This window comes from Natator depressus, chromosome 12 (genome assembly GCF_965152275.1).
Source record: "Natator depressus isolate rNatDep1 chromosome 12, rNatDep2.hap1, whole genome shotgun sequence".
Classification (NCBI taxonomy): domain Eukaryota; kingdom Metazoa; phylum Chordata; order Testudines; family Cheloniidae; genus Natator; species Natator depressus.
This window is the reverse complement of record NC_134245.1, coordinates 35,627,127-35,643,084: the sequence shown is the minus strand read 5'-3', so window position 1 is coordinate 35,643,084 and position 15,958 is coordinate 35,627,127.

Below are 15,958 nucleotides of genomic sequence, written 5' to 3'. Positions count from 1 at the left end.
GCCATAGTAGTAAAGCAAAAGTCTGTCGTAGTAGAGACCAGGAGGACCTGTAACTGCTTTCCGAGTTACAGTCTCAAGAATCCCACCTGAAGAAGCAGACTAGAAAGATTGGACAGAAATCTGAAGGAGGTTTATAAAGGCATTAATGGGCAGAATAGCCATTTAACTGCCATTTACTTTGAACAGGAGTTAGATGGCAATTAGACACCTTTGCCCTTGAATGAGAGCAAAGGATAGGCTGTTTGGCTAAGTCCTGAAGGTATTCACTTCCTACTATGGCCAGCATCTCACACTGCGTTCTATACCCCAAGTACCTGCCCTGGTGGCCATCAACTGAAAACACAGGTAGTAAAAGCCAGCCACATGACAAGCATGGCCATATGAACTCCAGGGAGAGGCAAAATCTCAAGGCATTTATGCTGAGGGACACTGGTGAGGAAGGAATCTAAGTGGAAAGGGCTGGGTAATATGTGGATCTCTTCCCTTCCATTATCTCAAAGAGTTTACTTTGTGTACAGAGGATGTAAAGGAAAAGTAACTCTAGGGTGAGCCCAGTGATTTGAACTCTGGCCTGTAAGGCTTACAGTGTTATAATAAACCATCTGGGAAAGTGTTGCTAGCCTCTCTCTTCCATTAAAAGAAACAGGACCCAGGGCCTACTGATGGGTCTGAAGTACACTGACCAAAGATGAGTAAAGCACAGTTGGCATCTCCCTCAGCCCCTATATACATTGTGATCTTCTCTAAAGAAGGGCCCTTTTGTACCAGCTGTTTTAAAATCCCTAAACAGAATGGGCTCAAGTGTCCATAGGATGAAATTTACCCCTCTGCAGGGGACTAAGCCAAGGCCCCACCACTTAAATTCTACCTAAACCCTAATTTTAAAGACTTATGTGAGCCTTAAGTGGTACCTAGACCATTATTGGCCCTCTGTGCACCCTTTTCACCCTTAAAAAAAGCTAAGAAACAAAAATAACCCAGCGGAGCAGGCCTCACTGTGAGGGCAAGTGGCCTACTCCATGATGACAATGCATCTCCTGCCTTGGCTGTCACACTGTACCCGCACAACCTGTGGCTGAGTGCACCATGGTGCAGTATCTCAGGAGCTCCGATTCCTGCCTCTCTTGTTGGGGTGGAAGGCCAGTACAAGATCTCCTCCAGGTACCTGGAGTTGGCTGCCTTGGTGACGTTATCCCCATGCTTCTTCTTGAGCTCTGGATTTGAAACAGACTGCGAAGGAATGAAATGTTTTCACTGTACTGCAACAAAACTATTTCTAGTGCCAAGAGCCGCCAACATAGAGCGGCAGGCAGCTCTTGGGTTTCTTTAAGCTCCAGCCAAAGTCAAGTGTCAGAGAAAGGGAGCCAAATGTTTCAAGTGGACTGATGCATGAAATCAGGCTGCATCAAGTGGATATTATCATTCCCTGCTGGTGTGTAAATACCATAAACCTTTACTTGACACCTATTATGAAGATGAATTGTTAATAGAAACTGTGATGGGAGGCAGCATGTCCAAAGGGGAAAACATCCTTAATCTAACTTTCATTTATTTTTGTTTCCTTTTAATTGTTCCCTGAAATGGCAGAGTCCACCCATTCAAGTTCTTCCTTTTCCTCTCCTAGGGTGGAGTGAAAGATTTTCCCAAAGGATTTCTGATTTATCTTGCCATGGAAAATCCAGTGGGGTGGGGTGTAGATCCCTCGTCTCATTAGCTGTGGGAAGGGAACACCCAAGCATGGTTTTTGTGTAATCAGTTCAATGGAGCCATTATATACATAAGGGGAAAAGTAATTAATTATAGACGTCAATCGTTCCATCTCATGCATCATGTGGGGATGTCCCTCAGCAGATTTATGCAAGTGGTCAGACTGGATTGTTGCAATAGTCCTTCTGGCCATAGATTTATAGGTCAAAAGGGATCATATAATCTGACCTCCTGCATAACTTTGACCATAGAATTTCACCCAATATTTCCTGCACCACATCTTGTGGCTGGGCTAGAGTATATTTTTTTGAAAGGCATGCAATCTTGATTTGAGTGATGGAGACCCCACCCCACTTCATCCCTGGGTAAGCTGCGAACTGGATGATTGTCAAGCCTGACCTTCTGCATATCACAGAGAATTTCAACAAGCGCTTCCTGCATCAGGTCCATCTCTTCTGGCTGAGCGGCAGCATATCTTTTAGAAAGATATCTGGTCTTGATTTAAAGACTTCAAATGATGAAGAATACACAAGGTCCCTTAAGCAAATTGTTCCAGTACTTAATTACCCTCATTGTTAAACATTTGAATCTTATCTATAGTTTGAATTTTTCTAGCTTCAGCTTACAGCCATTGGACCTGATTATGCCCTTATGTGCTCGTGTAAATAGCCTCTATTATCAGAAATCTTCTCCCCATCTAGGTACCTAGAGGCCGTGATCAAGTCACATCTTAACCTTCTCTTGAATGCACTAAATAGATTGAGCTTCCTTAGCCTTTCATGGTAAGGCAGGTTTTGCAGACCTCAAATCATTCTTGTAGCTCTTTTCTGATCCTTTTTAAAGTGTGGCCACCAGAAATGCAGAATGTCATATACAGCACCCCCTGTGCTCAATAGTACCCTGTTTATACATCCTAGGATTGCATTTGCTCTCTTAAGCAAACTACAGAACAGAAACTTTCTTATAGCGCCATCTTCCTTCCAACAAATACTGCTTTCTACAGTACGTGTCCAAAGATACAGCAGGTATTTTATTAGCCATCTGTAGATAGGTCTGGTAGTAGTATAGACAGTTCTCATCTGAGCTGGTCATGGGGAAGTCATTTTATCTTGTCCAAACAATCACATTTTAATCTTTTTTTGTTCCCTGTTCTGCTCACTTATTTGTGCAATAGAAGAAAAGGGAAAGGAAAAAGCACCTACTTCTATCCAAACTTTTCTGTGTCACCGTGTTCTTGAGGTTGTGAGAAGGCAGCAGCCCAGCTGTTGAACACATGAGACTCTCCTCTAGGGACAAGAGCAAATCTTTTCCATTGTGTAAATATGCCATTTGTGCAAGAAAAACTGCGATGGCCTAAACTTTATCCAGCTGCCACTTGAGATTTGAACTGTGGATGCTGTGCTCTGCCTCTCCCAGCACATAAATGTGTTACCCGAGTCCTTCCCTGCCATCTGGGAAAGGTGAAGAAACTGCCTTACAAGGGAGGGGAAAATGAAGGATTAAAAGTACCCACTCAGGGGTGCAGCAGTTAATGCAATGCCTGTATTTTTTTACCCCTGGATATGATGGGGAAAACTTTTAATTTTCTGCAATAAAGATTGCCCATTTTTGAGTAGGGGTGCATAGTTTATGGCACCCTGTTCCATATTTGGTGCTCAGAGAACTTGGCGTCTAGTGTATGGATGTAGGTGCTTTGTACAGTAGCCACAAGTGAAATTGGATGGCATAATATAGACACACAAATTTTCAGGCCTCTTGAATAAAACGGAATAAAAACATTCCGTAATAGAATTATTTTCTTAATACTGCCCATTTGCAGCATTGAAGGATTGGGGAGAACGTGTTGGAGAACCAGAATTTTCAAAGGCAGTGCTCTCGTAATAGGTCAATCTGGTTTCTTATATATCTGAAGAGAACACAGAATGAGAACAATGATGAGCACATGGTTTCAATGAGAAGACACACTTATGCCTAGAAACTAAGAGGATAGTTCTGGACAAAGAAAAGATAATAAATCTTTGATGAATTAAGACAGGTTACTGACTTTGGAGAGATCTTAGTTTGATGCAAAACTCTAATTCTTTTGGCTCGGCGACTGTCTGGAGAAGATGTTTTCAGACTTCAGTGTTTCTATATTGATCAGTGTGATCTATTTTTAAATACAAATGAGGCTGCACTGTATGCAGAGGTAGAACACTGAGACGGTTATTGATTCAAACATTTAAGTAATTAGTGGGAAAAGCAAAATGATCCTAAAAATATTAAAATTTGGTATAGAGATGATACAGTAATTTTTCCATCACTCATAAACCACAATGCATATCTATACACACTTAAGAGAGTTTAATAGTATCACAGAACATGAGATAATGAAGGAAATTCAAAGATAAAGCCAGAATTCCATCCTGAGCTAGAACTGTGTATAAAGGATAGGGCAGAATCAGGTTTCAACTTAAATTTTCCTCCATTCATCAGCTAATATGCCAGGGTAACCCACAAACCTCCTGGGTGTGGTGCTCTGTCCTATCTAGTGGCACCAAGACCACTCAGAAATTAATGAGTCTGCTCTACAGCCTTAGCTAAGGGCCATGTGGCTTTTAGCTCATGCAGTAGAGGCTCATGCATTTCGCTGCAGAAGTTTGAACCTGCCCGTCAATAACCGGGGTCCGTCGGTGTTACACCAGCATCACAATAATATTATTTAATAATAATATTATCTAATACTTCATAATATTTTATATCCCTAGATCTCCACATGCTTCAAAAAATGTAGGGATTTACCCCCATTTTACAGATGGGAAAACTGAGGGTCAGAAAGTTTAAGTGACATGACCACATGACCCAGATCCTCAAAAGTATTTTGATTTCAATGGAGGTTAGGAGCCTAAGTACCTTAGATCTGGGCCTTAGTGTCTGTGCCTCATCTTCCCATCTGTAAAATAAGGGTAATAGCACTGCCCTGCCTCACAGAGATGTTGAGAGGATAAAAACATTAAAGATAGTGAGGTGCTCTGGATACTGTGGCAATGGGGGCCATATAAGCACCTAAAATAGATAGGTTTAGGTTTAGGCTCCTAAACCTATATTAAGATAACTAAGTATAGCTTTCTTTAGTTTCTTAAATATAGAATTAAAAGCCTAACTTTAGGTATGTAGGACTGAATATTTTGGCCAGAATGTCAGTTCCAGTGTGCCCCAGCTCTCCATCTGCAAAGAGGGAATAATGATCTTTCCCTGCCTAACAAGGGTTTTGTGAGGATAAATTCATTATTGTGCGTGAGGTCCTCAGACACCACAAGTGATGGAGGCCATATAATTACCTACTTAGAGAGGTGGTCTCTGGGTAAGGTCCATAGCCAAAACACAGAAACCAGCAAACCATTTATTTTGGGGGAATGTACAATTAGGAACAGCACACTGCTGAAATAATAAGCAGTGTGAAATCAAATCATCAGTGGATAATTTTATGGCTGCAGACATACATTTACCAAGACCAGATGGCTATAAAATCAGTCCCCTTGTTTCTACAGTGTAATTTTTTACTGCTTGAGTTGTATTTAATGCTGAATAGATTCCTAGGGTGTATTTAGCAGCCAAATTCTGTTGCTCTTGTAAGTTATTTCCCTTGACTACAAAAGCTGCTATTCCACTTGAACAGTGCTGTGCCATTTATTGTATAGTAAGTTGCCATTTGATTTTTTGATATCTATGGTTAAGTATGTTGTCTGTCTCTATTTGGCAGAATTATTAAAACATAACAAAAAAGTATTAAAACAACCCTCTGGTTAATGGTATTCTGCCATTCTAAAAGGTATAAAGATTGCATCTGTGTTATAATGTATCATATTTTAATTTGAAGTTGGGGTATATGGTGCAACCCTTAAGCATCTAGATGAAAACTTACACAAACAGTCACACAGAAGATTTCATTAGCGATATGCACCAAAGATCATTATTGTTATTTTTTTTAATAGACAGGGCAAGAATTAGTCTTTAGTATATACTATATCTATGGTGCAACAATTGCATAATATTCTGTATCCCAGCCAGTTTCCACCATTAAGTCAAGGTGAACAGTCTTGCACTTCCTATTGATGCATGCTCAGATCCTGGTATATGTTTCTTTCTCCCTACCAGTTAAGTTACTGAGCTAATCCCTACTGAATGTAGGGAAAGAAGATTCATACATTCTATCCTCTGAGATCTCTGGGGCAGAGACTATATTTAGTTTTTATTTCTGGATCATGCTGAGTATACAGTCAGTGCCAACAGAATAAATCATCATCAACACTGATATTTTTGTATAAGCAAACTGTTCTCCAGTGTATGCTCCCACTGCTCTGAGCGTATTAAAGAGGTAAATTTAAGAAACCTTCAAAGTGAAGAGTATGAGCTGAAACTTAAAAACTACAGTATTTATTTTATGTCCATATATACTGATAACAGAGGCATTCGGCTTAGGCATTAACTAATCTAATTTATAAATCAATGGAGATGTTTTGATTTTTTTTTTAAAACAAACATGAATTCATAAAATGTTTCAGTGTCACAAAATCTGGACTTTTTTCACCACTCCACCCACAAAAAAAGTTTTGGGTGAAAATTTTTTGCCCAGCTCTATCCAAATCTCATAAGCAGCTTTTGAAAACCTCTGCCCAAAGTTCAGATCTGCAGCTCTCTTTCAGCACTGTCAGAAATGAGGCTAAGAGCAGAAATGTTACTGTTTAGCAGATATTTCTTTCTCCAGGGCTTTAGCCTGCTTTCATTGAAGTCAGTGTCAAATTTCCCATTGATTTCAATGGGAACAGGTCTCTGTTCTGCAGCTAGTTATCAATAATTTGCTGTAACTGGCATAAAAAAGGCCAGGCATAGCAGAAGCATGGTGCAAAATTCCAGATCATTATTGTTACTTTTCTTTTTAACAGACAAGGAAAGTTATTCAAGATGAAACATTTATCTTTACACAGTATATCTGTGATGGCAATAATTGCACAGTAAACTGTACCCGAGTCAGAATCCATTATTTTCAAAGTCATAAAGTCCTTATCTACACTGATCTGATGTAGCTTTTAATGTCAGCAGATACTAATGATGGGTGAATCTCAAATAGTTGTTTGGATAACTATCCAGAATATTAAATGTATACCCACACTTCTCTGAACTTCCTTGGTATTAAAGCTAAGATGGAAATCTTGTGAGATCATTTCCTGGCCTGAAATTTTCTGCACTTCCTGATTGCATCTAAGCTAATATGGAGAGAACATATCCTGCGGTTTCCTAGTATCACTGCTTCCTGTCCTGGCCAGAACTAGTACATCCTATGAAGAGGACATACAAACAAAGGGCTAAATCCTCTGGTTCTAATACAACAAAACTCCCAACTGAAGACTGCAGAATTTCATCCAAATACAGTAGAGGACAAAATCCAGCAGCTTTTACTCAGTCCCCATTCAGCAGTTTATTGTGCCATTTGGGCACAGTTCAGAGTAAAGAACAGCACATATCCAGAGAGAGTCCTGGGAGGCATTCTGTCTCAAAAGGTTAAAATGCCTTTTGGAGCTCCTGGCTGGCTGGAAATGGCCTCCTTTATGGGGTGTGGTTGACCTGCCTAGCAGGCCAGAGCATAGCATGGCAGAGTCATGTTCTTTCCTTTTCCTTGCCCTCTTTGTGGCACCAGATGCCTCTGGGAAGAAGGGGAAAAAACAGCTATTCCCAAGCACAGGGGCTGTGATTCCACTTTTCTGTTTGTGGGCTACTAAAATGGGGGTACCCCATTTGCCCTTCACACTGTATATAAGGGACAGCAAGAATTTGTCCTGAGATAACAACATTCACATTGAAGGCAGTGGACATTCTGACTGACTAAAGACTTGGCCTAACGAAGAGCTAGCCAAATCTTTTTCCAAACCTCAAATAAATCTTGGGTTTGGTTTGGTGTGAGTTTTGGGTTGGCTCTTGGTTCATCTCCTGCAAGAAACTCAGAGCAGAAACAGTGACTCCTCTCTCTCCCTATAGATGGGAGATCCTTTAGAGTCTAAATCCACCACCTATAGTGCTCCTCACAGGGGCTCAGCGTGTCTGGAGCACAACCCGCAATCAGGGCCAGGGAGTCAAACTGACTGAGGGGCCAAATAAAATCTAAGGACCTCAGAATTTGGTGTAATAGCTCTCCAGAATGATTTGTTGATTCCTTACCAAAAAGTGGCACCACAAAGGTCAGATACAGATGACATACCACACAGGCCATCCCATTGCTACGACTGCCACCAAGGGTTTCGTCTGTGACCTACTTCACACCTACCGTGGTGATAGCATTAAACATGCACTGTATTTAACGTTATTTGCTCTACAGGGGTGTGGAAAACCCAATAACCTGGGAATGCTATTTACATTCACAGAGAAAACTTCAATTCACAAAGGGAGATAACTCAAGGCTATTTATTTTCTTCTTCTGATATTGAGTTTGTGAACCTTTCATCTGCGTCCAGAATAGACTAAGCCAACACATTCCTTTCTAGTGAAACATCTCTCAAAGCTTGAAATGCTAATGATTGGGGCAAACATGTTCCGGATTTCCATGCTTGCATCATTTTGATGCACCGAGTCAATCATATGGGGGTATCTTTTTGGTTTAACTGATTTCTTTTGCTGAACACATTTGGAAGTTTGTACCAGAGAGATTATTATTAGGGGTGAGATTATTATTAGCTTGAGCACAACTCCTCGGCTGTTAACACAGTCACTCTGTTGTGTGGATGCAGGCTAACTTCACTGCCAGTCCTTCCATGCCTTCCCACAGTTCCTCCCCTGGGCCCAGAAAGCACAGACAAATCCTCCCAGAATTCACTGGGAAACAGTTCCTAGAACAGCTCCATTTACTGCAGAGTAAAGAACCATGGGCCGCTGCAACCCAGAAGTTTCAGTGCCACACTTAGTGAGTCCAGCACCGGTGTGGACACAACAGTGCGAGTGTTACTTCACAGTGTGGCTGCTCTTACTTGAGCTAGGCTAGCTCACATTAGACAAAGAGAGTTAACTCTGCGGTGAGGACGTACCCTCAGACACTGAGCCTCCAGGATTTTTGAGGCTACATAGGAAAACCAAAATAGTAGGCCACTTCCTTCATTTTTCTATTTTAAAAGCCTCTTTTGCTTTGTTGCCATCAGACAGATTCAGTGAATTAATTGTTTTGCTTTTAAATCAATTCAAAGTTGAAGCTTCAATTCTAGCACCCAGGGGAAAATAGAAACAGCAATGCCAGCTCTGGTCACTCTGCTGAGCAAATTCCATTAGCATGAAAACTATTTTTCTAACTTCTTTTTGCCTTTGAGTGCTTCAGCCATCAGGCTTAAATGATGGATTCTAACACTTTCAAGTAGACAAGTGCAGATCACACAAGGACTCTGGTGTCAGGCAACATTTAAAATTAATGAATTCAGCCATTCAAATTCCTAGTAATTTCAGCACAGTTTCAATTGTTCAGCTGAGGAGAAACATGGACTGTATTCTGGGAATGAAACTAAGATGTTCTGCATTCCTGCAGTTCACCTGAAGATTTGCCCTTTGTGAGTTCTTTTAACTTAAATTCCCTGACTCCTGTGCTATAATTACAACGTATTGTTTCAGGGCCAGATTTCCAAAAGAGCTCAGCTCCCATTTAGGCATCTAAATGGAATGGTCTGGTTTTCAAAATGCTGAGAACCCAGGAGAACACTGAGAATGTTGGGCAGATTTTTCAAAAGGGTCCCATATTTTGAAAATATGTTCTCTAAAGCCTTGCAACCCAACCCAACCTGATGGGACCTGACTTCAAGTGTCAAGTTCAGGCTGGAAAACAACCCAACCTGCTTGGGTCAGGTCGGTTCTGATTAACTTTTCCTGCCCAAGGGTCAACACATCGGCGGCTGTGTGTCCCACTCCTGCCGACCACCGCCCCCTTGCCGCACTGTGTGTGCAGTAGAGTTGCAGTAACTCTGGCTCCGCAGTACCCACACGGTGCAGAAGGGGGCAGTGGCCATCTGGCACTGGACATGCAGTTGCCCCCACACTGACTCCTCAGGCAGGAGGCAGCCTTGATCGCAGCGCGGACTCAGGTTCAGGAGGAAGCATCGGGATTGGATCCGAAAATAGCTCAACCTGCTTAAGTCAGGTTGCGTGGGCTTGGGTCTAACTGAGCTTAAAAATTAGGCCAAGCAAACCTCTAATCTCTGCTACTTTTAGGTGCCTAAATGGGACCTGAGCTCTTTTGCAAATCCTGCTGCTTATTTAGGGGCCTATATGGAGGCTGTTGGCTTTTTCTTCTTTTTAAGGCATCTTTTCATTTAGAAATTTTAATTAATTCACACTAGAAAAGGATTTAAAAGGAGAGCGAAAAGTCAAAATCAGAACAAAACATTTCAAAATAATTGAAATGGAACATCTGAGTTGACCTGCTCCGAACAAATTTTCAAATTTTTGGTTTGTGAAAATTTGAGATACCGACTTTTTGTCCCAATTTGGGACACTAAAAGTTTTTGATCTCAAAAAAACAGGAAAACCGTTTCCTACCCTGGCTACTGTTTATGTATGTTCTCACCAAAAGAGATTTGTTCAAGCCTTCCTCCTGTTTATAAAACTTCTCATTAAACAATCGAGGATCCTATGACTGGTAAATAATAGTGCAAATAATGACCTATGAAGAGAGAATTGAAAAGCCACAATCAGCTTCCTTTCAGCCCCATCTGACTAGGCACAATGGAGAATCACAAATGTCTGTCACAAATGGCTAAAAAAACAGAGTCCCTGGATTTTCAGATAGAGATTCAAGGATAGTCCACATCTGAGTCTGGGTTCTTGACATGGGGTTCATAACCAGCCTGCCCTTCCTCTTCTGCTAAATGGGATTCTGGCTAGTTCGCTGCTAGATAGGAGGGGAATTCTCAGTAGAAAACACTGTGCGACAGCAAAGAGATTTTAAAGGAAATAGGTGGCGATATAATTTAGAAGTCAATGAGATGTGTGCATGGTGCCCTGTGAGGAACCTGGAGTGACAGAGAAGTGACCGTCAGTATACAAGGGGACTGTGATGTCCGTGACAGGCTTCTATAATGCAGTGAGACAGGAAAATGACTAAAGGGATACACTGCGGCTGCAAATCACTGATTCACTCTCATCAAAAGCGAAGGAAGGGTCACACTGCAAAGTCAGTAGGGAATTACTGTCAAGGTCCAAGCTATGCCTGACAATGGCAGAAAATATCATAATCAGGCTGCAGCTAAATGTTGGTGCTGTGATGTTCTTCTGAAAGTGTTTTTTCACTGGTTAGCTGGTGACACTGCCCCTAGCAACTGGAGAGGAGAATCATGGCCTAGACCAGTGGGTTTCAAAATTTTTAGGCTGTGTACTCCTTTCCAAATAATGTTGTCTATTACATACCCCCATCGGAGATAAGGTCATAATATACCTATGATTAGATTGCCAAGTCTTACTAAATAAAATGCATTGTCTACCATTACAGGATTTTTTCATGTATCCCCTGACTAGAGCTCCCGTACCCCAGTTTGAAAACCCCTGTCCTAGACACATTTTGTGACATATTTTTGATGTACCATGAGCGGTGAGCAGTGTAGGATCTATGACAAACAGTTGAGCAGTTTTGATTCCATCCAGGAGATGGCAAACACACACACACACAAACTCATTACCATACTAAGATTAGCAGATTTGCTAAACCCTTGCTGATTTGCCAACAGTAACCTGTAGATCTTTTAATCATTGATATTTTTGCTTTTATCCATGGGTTCACAGCTGCTCTCACCCTTTGGTGATGAAACACAGAGTTTCTATTAACATTCCTCCTTTTTGCTTTCCGTCTGAGCAGTTCTTGCTCTGAGCTTACCCAGGGAAATCCGCAATCAAAGAAATCACAAGAGTTTGGGCTGAACAACCCTCACCTCCCCCAAATTATTAAAATAATCTATGTTAGTAAAATAAGCTTTAAAAGGCTTTAAGTTAAAGCATTGTGAAGAGACAGGGACTTGGCTTGCGTTCCTGGAGCAACCGATAGGAATTTGGGCTTGGTGCAGCTGTTACTGGGTAAAGAGCTATGGCCTATGTTCTGCATGAGGCCAGACCAGCTGATCACAATGGTCCCTTCTAGTCTTAAAACGCATGAATCTAGGTGTGCAAGTAGGCAGGATCAGAACCTGAAGAGACAAATCCCGGAAAAGAAGAATGTCCTCTCACAGACGGAGTTTATTTTCCTCTCACTCGCCCAGATATAAGAACATAAGAATGGCCATTCTGGGTCAGACCAATGGTCCATCTAGCTCTGCCTTCTGACAGTGCTCAGTGCCAAGCGTCTCAGAGGGAAAGAACAGAACAGGGCAGTTGAGTGATCCATCCTGTCGTCCAGTCCCAGCTTCTGGTTGTCAAGAGGTTTAGGGACACCCGGCGCATGGGGTTGCATCCCTGATCACCTTGGCTAATTGCCCTTGTTGGACTTATCCTCCGTGAACTTAAATTCTTTTTTTTGAACCGAGTGATACTTTTGACCTCATCCCTTGGCAATGAGCTCCACAGGTTGTCTGTGCATTGTGTGAAAAAGTACTTCCTTTTGTTTGTTTTAAACCTGCTGCCTATTAATTTCATTGGGTGACCCCCTGGTTCCTGTGTTATTTGAAGGGGGTCACTTTCTCCACACCATTTATGATTTTATAGACCTCTGTCATATCCCCCCACCCCCCTTCATTGTCACTAAATGAAACGTCTTGAATCAAGGGGAGTTTTGCCACTGATGTCAATGGGACCAGGATTTCACCCTGTATCTCCACTATCATCAATGGGTTCCCCAGTGTGAGAAGAGCATCAGGCCCTTGCTATCTAGTACATGATCAACTTCTTGATCTCTAAAAAATTTCCTGACAATAACATCCATGCTTTCTCTCCCAGCTACATAGAACGGCATGAAATTACCCAGGGGAACTATACGTTATTTTTTTCTCTTAATAACCACATAAAATCAATTTTCCATGCCCCATCAAAGCTTAAGGTGGTACCTCCGCCTTCCAGTGTCAAGTAACACATTGGCCAGCACAGGCCAAAATAATTAAAACAAATTTCCTCTTGGGCTTAGACAAATTGAGAGCCAACGGATATATCCTGTATAACATGCCAAAAGCTGGCTCCAGCCACATTCCCCAGGCTCTTTTTAATCCCTCTGAAAAATTTGAAAGCAAATATTTGAATATGTAAAATACAGTTTATTGGAACAGCATGCGGGCCAAAAAAATAGTTGCTTCAAAGTTAATAAATATAAAGGAGTTCTGAAAACAAAAAAAAAAGCTATAAAATACTTAAATAAACATGATTTCAAAGCTGGTTTGCGTTTGTTTGTAATGCTTGTCAGTCTTAATCAGCAGACGCAGTTATATATTTAACAAAGTAACTTTACTAGGGGTGGGGCAAAATATCAAAGCTGATTGGGAGATTTCAAGAGGTTGCGAACCTAGGGAAAATGTGTTCCACTTTCTGAAACGCTGCCTTATTTCAGCCTGATCAGTTCTGTTCCTGATTGTGGGGGGAAATCAGAAAGGCAAGACAGCGAGGGGTCTGGCACAAAAACACGGGTCTGCTTTTGCTGGAGCCAACAGAAGTTTTGCCATTGAATTTAGCAGGAACCAAGATCGGGCCCTTTAAGAACCCTGGCTGAGATTCCAAGCTGTACCCCTGGCTGGCACAGGAAAGAACTCTCAGTTCCAGGGGATGGAGACGAAAGGTGGCATGATGCCACTTTTGTGCCAGCCCTGTTCTGGATTGTTTCCAGGGTGGCACAACCCCTGGTATAACTTAAGCAGAGTGTGTGGAGGTTGGGGGGATGCCCTAAGTTACACAATAGCAGCCGTGTTAGTCTGTATTCGCAAAAAGAAAAGGAGTACTTGTGGCACCTTGGAGACTAACCAGTTTATTTGAGCATAAGCTTTCATGAGCTACAGCTCACCGATGAAGTGAGCTGTAGCCCACGAGAGCTCATGCTCAAATAAATTGGTTCGTCTCTAAGGTGCCACAAGTACTCCTTTTCTTTTTCCTAAGTTACACTGTTGCTACTACCAAGAATGCCTCATAGTGCACAGTGCTACAGGTCTGCCCTCTGCTACCCCTGGCTCCCAGCCTCAGCACACCTTTATGTCAGGGCTTGCAGTGAGAGGGCTTCTCAGGGCAGCCAAGAGCTGGCATATGGCTGAGGGAGTTCTTCCTTGTCCAACTGCAGGGCTTATATGCTGTTGCAGTGTACACAGGCTGCTGCAGGAGGGAGAATCCCTCCCCAAGTTTTCATGGCCCACTCATATAGAGGCCTGCCCTTTCTTGCTCCCACTGCATGAGGGAAAATAAACTCTGCGGGTTAATGAACCAGATACTCAGCTGGCAGAGCTCCATAGACTTCACAGACTTGTCAGTATGACCCCACAGGTGCTGCATGCCAGCCAGGGCACTCCTGCTGGCTGCCGCCATGTAACCCCACTTGGGAATTACCCACCATTTTGAATGAAGCACGATGCCTCACCACAGCTCCCTTCTGATGGGGAGATGCTCTGCGCCATCCCCAACACAGCATGTATCTTTATTTACTGCCGTTCGTTCTTCCTTGATGGGATCCTAGAACATGTACCAAGGAAATCACTGAATTCTGGCATCAAAGTGTTAAACATAGAAACCAGATTATCTGTGTCTCTCTCTTTTTCAAGGAAAATGGCCTGTCCCATCAGTGTTCATTTAAAAAAAACACACCAAAGGAAGGGGAAAATCTTTGATTATTTGGCTGGTTTGAGTTGCTTCTAAATTCACCCCAAATCTTGGATGCATTTTGTGGTAGGTACACCCTGCTCTTAGTTTAATTGTAGAATATTTTGCAGCCTAGATTTTCTATGAACACTGAATGCAGTATTCCAAAACAATGCAATATTCCAGTGTATATGCTATAGACACATTTAAGAAAACAGGATGACTTTTTTTCTGTGCAGAATGTATATAATTATATAGATATATCAACTTGAGCCTGATCCTGAATCCTCACAGAAATCAGTGGGAGTTTTGGTTGCACAAAGAATGAAGAAAGGGGTCCTAGTTTATAGCTTTTAATGAACTGTTTGCTTTCCAACAGCAATAACCGAGGAGCCCTCTAGAAAACAATTTCTTCCCTATTTCTTCAGTATATCCAAAAAGCAGAAACATTATTACATTTAAGAAAATATTAACGGTATTACTATTGCTTCTGTATAAACCTAAAAATGGCATGATTTTAGGAGATGAAGTATTGTCTTCAATGGATAAAAGCCAAAAAGAATAATAAGGAAACTATTAACAGAAGAAAGCACAGCACAGGAAAATAGAACACAAACATGTTTTCTATTTTATCTGCTTTTAAAACAGAAAGATTAGAAAATACAACTTTCCCTAAGATCCACTGCCTCCCTCTCCCACACAACCATGCACTCCATAATAGTCTTTACAATTTCGCCACCTCAGCCCTGCATGAAACAATCAGAGGTGAGTAATTATGTCAAGCAATTATTTAAATTTGGTAAAGTCACCAACAGTCTTATGTCTACACTGCAATTAAACTCCTGCTGCTGGCCTGTGTCTCCTGACTCTGGCTCGCAGAGCTCAGGATAGGGGCTGTAAAACTGCAGAGTAATGAAAATGGGAGCGTGGTCTTTGAGAGGACTGCAGGATTGGGTGCTAGAAGGAACAAGTGATATTGGTTAGCATGTTTATAATGTCAAAAATCATTCTTGGCATGCTGTAGATTGAATATAGTTGATTTTTAAGGAACTACAGTTCACAGATTGATGAAGGTTTCTCTCTTACCCTTATTTTTAGCAGATATGTCAGCTTTCAAAAAAAAAAAAAAGCTTTACCAACAATGAAGAAATCATATACAATGTAGTGGTTCAACAACTTCTAGGAGCTGAGAATTGTTTGATTTATATAGTGAAAACCAGATGTATTTTCCTGGAATATCAGTATTATTTCGTAACTCCATAAGTAGATTCTGTCTACATTATCCAGATTGACTAAGTACTTTACACACAATTCAGACCAATTTTCTTTCTGGAGTATTTTCTCAGACAAAATTATAAACAAATGTAGTGGAGTGATGAAAGATGCTTTTTTCCCCCCAATATGTTGGTGAGATTATTGTAAACATCCCTATATTTTCCCTATGTGAGCTGCTTTTTTAACAGTTTTTTTTTCTCTCTCTCTGCCTCTGTTA